This window comes from Rhinatrema bivittatum, chromosome 13, assembly GCF_901001135.1.
Source record: "Rhinatrema bivittatum chromosome 13, aRhiBiv1.1, whole genome shotgun sequence".
Classification (NCBI taxonomy): domain Eukaryota; kingdom Metazoa; phylum Chordata; class Amphibia; order Gymnophiona; family Rhinatrematidae; genus Rhinatrema; species Rhinatrema bivittatum.
The window spans coordinates 76,035,899-76,042,711 of NC_042627.1; positions in this window are offsets into that span (position 1 = coordinate 76,035,899).

The following is a 6,813-nucleotide window of genomic DNA, read 5'->3' on the forward strand; positions in this document are numbered from 1 at the left end:
CTAGAGCCGGCATTTGTGCACATGCGCGTGTCCATATAAAATTGCGCACACGTGTATGTGTGTACAGCCGATTTTATTTTATACGTGCATACACGTGCGTATGATCTAAAATGGCCACAAGCCTGGGTGCGAGCCGGCCCCCGTGCGTACATGTACGAGATGAGTTATATATCCTGTACTTCACTCATGTTTGGCATCCAATAAAATGATATAATATATTCCTTTCCTCAAATGAAATAGAACATGGAAGAATGTAGGGGGGCCTTGTAGTGGGAATATCCATTTATTTGAGAGACACAGCATGGAATTTTATAAAGATAAACTCTAACCGTAAATGTTCTCTTGTCAACATTTAATAAATGCGAAAAAAGAACGGGCATTGTAAACAGAAGAGTTTGCTCTTGATCTTTCTCTAGAATAACTTGCTCAAAGATGTCATGTGCAGAAGGCACATGTGACCAACCAATGTCACTTGGTGGCCTAGTTTGGAATAAATACACTGCACCCAACTTGCAAAATCTCACAAAACTTGGCATTGTACGCACTATTCTGATCATAAAAGGCTGCAACAATCGTAAGAGACTGTTGACGGGAATACTGGGTTTATTCTGTTCTGGATGATTAAATCTTTAAATACTAACAACCAGTCACAATCACAGCAATCTTATGAAGATAATTCAATGCTAATATTAATTTTCAACACTCAATACAAAATAAATTACTAACAACATTTATTTTATTTAAAAAACGTGTGGCCTGCTACCTCCTATAGAATAGTTTGGTGTGGAGAACACTTTAACATTCCTAATAAACAACTTTCAAAATGGTCATATTCTTAAATATGGGAAACATATAACCAAAATAAAATATTCTGAAAGCGTTCTTGCTATCCACATGTGACCTAAGCATATGCCTTTTGGCCTTTACCAAATTTTGTTAGGTCTTTTTCCAATCTCAGTGCTTTAGGGAGAGCGTTCCTTAACACTGGAGCTGCCTACGTCACGGCCCTCTTCCTTACGAATTCAGAACTATATTCCTGACTTGACAGGAGTTTTAACTGACCAGACCCTTCTGACCGCAATGAACAAGCAGGCTTGTTAGTCACTGAACACAAGTTCCCTGAATGCAATAATTTATGCACAATGACCAGCAGTTTAAAATGCAACCGACTCCTTATCGGAAGCCAATGCAATTCTTTAAATACCAGGGATATATGATCTCGATAACCCTTTACTGCCTATAAATCTGGCTTCTGCATGCCGTACGAACTGAAGCACCCACAGTTATTTTCAGGTAAAACGCCCCATGATCTAATTGTCTTATCACCAATGTCTGAAGCGCTGTTGGAAACAACTGTGGGGGTGAAAGTGACCTGAATGGTTGCACTAAACTTCAGTTTAAAGAATGCCATCTTGGCCATCAACCTAACATGAGCCTGGAGAGGAAGCCCTGAGTCCAATAGTAATCCCAGATTTCTGGCTTCCAAATGAACGGGTAAGCCAATCCCTCCGTGGACGATTTTCATATCAGTAGGTAGAGCTATTTTCCCAACCCATAGAATTTTAGTTTAGGTAACATTAAGAGTCAAACCACATGATCCTAGCTGATCCTTAATTTTCCCTTAACAGTTTCACAGAAAAAGTAGGCGGGTAGAGCTATTAATCACGTTCGGAATATAAAATTGTATGTCATCGGCATAGATGAAATACAATAACCCCATTTTTCTCAGGAAAGGCCCTATCGGGGCCAAAAAGATATTAAATAATACCCTGTGGTACCCCTGAATGCAGTACTTTCCAAGAAGAGCAATCCTTCCCCAACTGAACTCTCATTTTTCTCCCAGAGAAATGATGATGAGCAGATATACATGCTCTGCATTCAAGTGCTGGATCATTCTTTGTGCCCATGGAGATAAAAGGGAAAGCATTACATCATTTGGTCCCTATTCAAAAAGATTTGTCCAGCTAAGTTTGAGACTCAACTGGGCAAACCTGGAGACTAAATATCTCTCCCCACTGTGACCAGCTAAGTTTTTGCTGGGTAAGTCATCATTACCCGCCTAAAGCTTAGCGGGGAAGAAAAGGGGCGGGGCTTAAACTTATCCAGGTAGCGCTCGATATCGGTTTAGCAGAGTAAGTCTGGCTCTGGTCGTGGTGGAGAGCAGATTTAAAGTTATCCAGGTACTCAGCTTTATTAAGCGTAGTTAGATGTGTGGTGACCCCCTGGTCAGCCACTAGATGGCCCTACATCCCTGCAATAGGGGCCAATGTAATAAGCAGCGCTAAGCCTACCATGGGTTTTTACTCATGTTTTAACATGGGCTTTTCAGCGCTAACATAGCCCTAGTTTGTAATAAAGGCTTTAATGCCGGGAAAACGAACTCTAATTAGCTATTACCCTGCAATGCAAGGAGAACGCACTAAGCAGGAGACAGCCTAGCGAGTCTTCCACTGCCGTGGGAAATTTAACACTTGCTCAGAGGCAGGAGTTAAACTTCCTGTGAGCTGGATTAGCATCTCCTTCCTCCCTCCCCAGCAGGTTCTCGGGGTCCTTCATTTCTCCCTCTCTCTTACCTTAGTCCATCAATGGACTCTTGCATTTTCCCAGGGGAAAAAAAAAAGCAGGCCAGGAAGAGAAGGCAGCCCCCACCGTGCTGAGAACTCCTGCTACTCCCTTACCAATCCCCTTTCAAAAATTCTAAAAGGACAGCCTCTGAAAAGGGATTGGTCCTTTCCCAGGCAGGTGACAGTGAAAGGACCAATCAGCAGACAGTGAAGAAGAGAATAAATTAATAAAAAGTGTCAGGCAAATATCTGAAGGTTATTTGCACCTTCTTTTGCCCTTGGTTTGCCTCAGACTTAAATCTGGCTTTAAGCATGAAGAAAGGGAAACATGCAAGAGATGTGATGTGGGATGACTTGCACCTTTCTGCGTTTGACATGGAGTTCAGGACTGCATATCCTTTATTAGAGGGCAAAAATCCCAAAAAATTGCAGGTTCTCTATTTTCTAAAATCACACTAAATATTTACATTAAACTTACATTTTATGGCTCTTGGTTTAGAAATTATTTTACCTTCTCCTGTACCTCTGCCACACTACTAATAGCTCACTTCATTGGTCCGAGGCATGACCTGGTCTGCAGGATTAAACGCATTTCTTCAAGCAACTGATACTGCTATACAAGTTTGTTTTAAGGGGTTGGGTTTTTTTTTTACATTTATAGGCTTTCAATAAATACAAACTTAAAACTGCATACATAATAATAAGCCTTTGTCTTGCTGAATATGAAGACTGTGGGCTGCCGCTTTACAATAATTTATATCTGCTTTCCAGATCACTGATTGACCAAAGTGAGCATAAAACATTGAGCTTCCAATTAAACATAAAATCTCTAAAATTCAAAATAAATAAAGACAACAAACTCAAAACACAACTACCAAATACAACGATCACTTCCAAGTTAGTAGAGAATAGTGAATTATTCCTTTACAACCCGTCCACTAGCTCCTGTTCATTCTACCCTCTCTCTAAATTATGAATTCTGTCACCAATAGCTGGAGGTTTCACAGGGGGGCTTGTATCACAGAAAATGTATTTGTTGATCTTGGGATGCCTGCAGGCCAGAAATCTGGGCTACAAGTTAACCCTTCCCTCCAAAAAAAATAGAAAAAGACAAGATAGAAGAGATACAAGCATCTGGAATGAGGTAATTGGGCCCTTGTGGGCAACATGAGAGACAACATTAAAACAAAACACAACATCATATATTGTACAATTGTACTTTCAGGACCGGAATCACAGAGATCTGCACCATTAAAAATCTCTAATTATGATTACCTCTGGAGTATAGTTAGATGGTTTTCATCTCAAAAGAAAAGGGATTTTGCCTGTAAACCTGAAAAACCGATAGAACTTATTAATTAGCATGACTTCATTAACAGAATGTTTGGCTGTGATGAAGCCTACAAGTTATCTATCGGTCTTGCCCTTCAGTAAGTCTGTGAGGTTGAGAAATGTTTTTGAGACACCTGTTAGAAGCATTCACTCATTTGGGTTTAAAATGCACTCAATGTTGCTGCAGGAAGGATTGTATCTCGGTATATGAAATGTGCAATAGCAGCTCTTGCTCCAGTTTAGGACAAATAATAAACACAAAAGTTTGTTAACTTCGTGCGTGTTGATATTCCAGTTGCCATTGTTTTCAGGTGACATAATGGCTTCTGGGTAAACTAACTCCAATCCAACAGGGTCACTTGGAGCCAGCCCTGGTTTTTAAAATTGCCGCCCATAGCAGCTTGGGGTTTGTTGTTCTGCCTTATCAATATCAAAATGCAGGAAGAGAAATCCTAGAGTTTGTGAAGTTTGGAGCTGTATGAACTGGGGCTGATTCTCATTGCTTTTGATTAATTGGATCCAGTTGAGAGATTGGATTCTGGGTACCATAACCTGGTGCAAAATGTCAAATCATGGCAGAAACACTTCAATAAATGCATATAAAATCAGTAGGATGCAACATTAAAGGATGTGTCTCTTGGGCGACTGGCGATCAGCACTGAAGGTGCAACTGAAGGCAGATTAGCTCTTCCCAAGGGTGCTCAGTTTCGGGAATATCTGTCACCTAGAGGTTGCTTAAAACACTTGTTGTCATAAAGATCCTTGGCTCCACCAAGGGCCTTCTCCCATGCCTTCACTACCTAGCATTAATGTAGCCAACTGGGATGCCATATTCCAAATGTAGTGCTTAGTTATGCATCTGAAAATATTGCGATTTTCCCAGGTGCAGAGAAGGGATGCTTCAGGTCCCATTTAAATCAAGCTTTTTTGCAGAAAGGATAAACTGGGCAACTTGAGGAGCACAACCTTTTACTATTGGAAGCCAGACATGAAGAACAAAAAAACGGATCTGCTCATTCGGATTTGCTGACTACTTCTTCCTAGCAACCTGGATGGTCACTATCGGAGACAGGTTGCAGGGTTCAATGGACTTTTGGCCTGACCCAGCATGGCGTCTCTAATGTTCAGTACAATACTACAGGCACCTCTTGCTTGGTTTCTGGCTTCCCCCACCCCCTTCCCGCCCACTAAGGAGTCTCTGGACTTGTCCCATGTATTCTTGAATTCTGATATGATTCTTTCCACTGGGAAAGTATTCCATACATTCGCCAGACTTTCTGGGAAGAAATGCTTCCTTACATTACTCCTGTGCTCACCTTCTTCCAGTCTCATAGGGCTCTTTATGAAGGATGCAGCTGCTGACCCCTACATGCACAATATTATTTCTCTGTTAACAGCATCGACACTGAAGGGGGAACACCGCACCGTCTTTTTATGTGCACAGAATAAGCTCCACTGTATCCCTGTTCCATTACCGCCCGGTTTGTTCTTAACAGACCCTGGTACGGTCAAGCAGTTCTGCATTATTAACAAATTGTAGAGAGCAGTAACGATGAAGTCATTTAGACTTGGGATTTTTTTTTTTTTTCCGTAAAGTTTCACATCAAACTAGAAGAAAAGGAAAAACTGTAAGAACATAATTATCTCCAGGCAGCAGTTCTCCCCTTCTGCTAGTTCTTCAGGGTTTTCTTTTACAACGTGAAAGTTCTCAGAATTAATGCTTAAAACACTAAACTATGGGATGCGCGGTCGTTGGCCCTTCTTCAGGGATGCGGCCTTTTTATGACATATGCGTGCCTATGTGCGCATGTTATAAAATAGCCTGACTGCGCGTACAATTTTAAGTGGTCACGCACATAAGTGGGGGGATTTTAAAAGACACGTGCGCGACGATGCCATTACCAGTTTTCCCAGTTTGTTCCCAGTTCACCCAGGTAAGGAATAGGACTTCCAAACCCCCCCTAGTTTAAATGCCTCCCTTCTCCTGTTGGGCCCCAATCTTTAAAACCCCGCTGATCTGCCTAGAATTTTTTGTTTTACGCCATCCATAGCAGAAGTAAAGTTACGCGGCAGGGGACTGCGGCGCGCAAATTTCAAATCTGAATCCAGGAACACCCAGGCCCCGCCCCCTTTTTTAAAAAAAACTTTTCATTTGTGCGCGCATTGGCAAGGTCGCGCGTATCATCCGGGCAGCTTTTAAAAATCTGCTCGGCGCACGTCGGCCCAACATATTCGCACATCCCTAATTTTGGCGCGCGGCAGGTTTTTAAAATTCACTTTTTACTTATCAATTCTGAAGCACTATTAGATGTTTGCAGACAGTTCCTTCCCCAGGGATCTTACAATCTACTCAAGACATACAGATAAGACACAGGATGCTTCAGGTAAGTTATTTACTACAGAAAACATGGTTAAAATCAACAAGACTGTGATCAAGGACGGTTGCATATTTAAAACAAATTGGAGAAGGTTCTCGTTTACTCAACACGAATTCATTGACAGAGGATGTGGTTAAGACAGTAACGTTTGTAATTTAACTCCTGGGTCGGAGATGGAATAAAAGTTACCTCAACTCTGTCTAAGGTGATGTCAGTGTGGTCCCAGATCTGGGGGATCCACCCTGGACCCCGGAGGACACAAGTCCGAGAACTACTCAGCAGGATCTCCAGGCCAAGGACCACACTGAGGCACAGCACCGTCGACTAACACTAGTCCCAGAAATGTGAGTTAACTTGAATCCACCTCTGACCGGGAATTACATTTCCAGCATTAAAAAAAATACTTCTGTTAACACAGCTCCCTGGCATTGAGGAGGAATAGCTGATGCCTTCGTTAACATTGGATTTGGATGGGAAAGTGCTGCCGTGCACACACACACACTGCTGTGTGCCAAACCCCTTATTAAGTCAGAAGTAAA